Genomic DNA, 1348 nt, shown 5'->3' with positions numbered 1-1348 from the left:
TTGCCTGAGGAGGGGATTGTCATGTCTAGCGGCTACGTCAAATCGTTTCTCCGCGTTTTGTCTTATTGTCTGTGTAGCGTTTGTGTATTGTAAGTCTCGTAATATGTCAGTGTTTCTTACGTACCAGGGCGCGTCGGTGGCCGTGCGGAGGGCTATGTTTTCCACAGCCTGTAATGACTTTAAGTGGCTTTTTGCCGCGTGACCCCACGCCGTGGAGGCGTAGGTTAGCTGCGGTTGAAGTACCACCTTGATAAGCGTTCGCTTATTCCTTAAACTGAGGGTGTTTCCACCTTTGAGTAAGGGATAGAGCCTAGCCCTGGTGGTCTTCGCTCGCGCCACCGTCTCCACGATGTGCGGTTTCCACGTGAGACGCTGGTCCATCGTCACGCCCAGGTATCGTGTTTGTCGATTCCAGGAGATAGGTTCCTGGGATAGTGTCAGTCTGTCGAGGTTTTGTGGGATTTTTCGTTTGGTAAAAAGGATAGCCGAACTTTTGTTGGGATTAATTTTGACTTTCCACCTGTTGCACCAGGTTTCAAGTTGGTCTAAGGAGTTTTGGAGGAGGGAGACGGAATATCTAGGATCTACGGATTGGGATGTGATTGTCAGGTCGTCGGCGTATAAGTATATGTTGGTGTTGGGGGGATGTGGGATGTCGGAGTTGTAAATGGGATGAAATAGCAAAGCCAAAATGGGAACCTACGAACAGCCACACACTGTTTTTTTCCCAAATAGGTTAAATCAGAAACGTAGAAAAATTTATACAAATATACATATAAGTAGTTTCCCACTAAACATTTTTCAGTTTCCGACATGTTCCAGAAACGTTTCCATTTTTCTTGAAACGTTTCATAAAAAATCCATGCAACGTTCTGGTAACCCAATAGAAACCGAAGATGTCCTCCTCAAAATACGTTTCCAATTAAACGTTTCAAAAAATTGGTTTCAGTAACATTCTTTTGATGTTCCATTTATGCACTCGATATTTTTGTTTTACGTTTCAGTATATTTTCAGAAATGTTTGAGTAACATAATAATTTTATTACCATATTGTTCTCATAATGCTCTCAACTTTAGATAATTTCCATTTCAGAAGCGTTTTTGAAACAGTATAAACAGCGTGAGTAATTTTTTAAATATTTCTAATACTCTTTTGTAATATTTTTATTTGTATTGTGAATGACTTAATTCGTAATCCAGACAATTTTTTCTGATTTCTCAAAAAATTTAACTGAAAAATGTTATTGTATATTAAAAAAAATAACTGCTCTTCTAGTTTGGGGATGCAGCAACTTTTATCAAGAATTTTTTTCTTTTTGAGAAGCCACTGAAAAAGTTTCTAATATGG

The sequence above is a fragment of the Anoplophora glabripennis genome, unplaced genomic scaffold (genome assembly GCF_000390285.2).
Source record: "Anoplophora glabripennis isolate ALB-LARVAE unplaced genomic scaffold, Agla_2.0 scaffold821, whole genome shotgun sequence".
Classification (NCBI taxonomy): Eukaryota; Metazoa; Arthropoda; class Insecta; order Coleoptera; family Cerambycidae; genus Anoplophora; species Anoplophora glabripennis.
Note: the sequence above shows the minus strand (reverse complement) of the source record.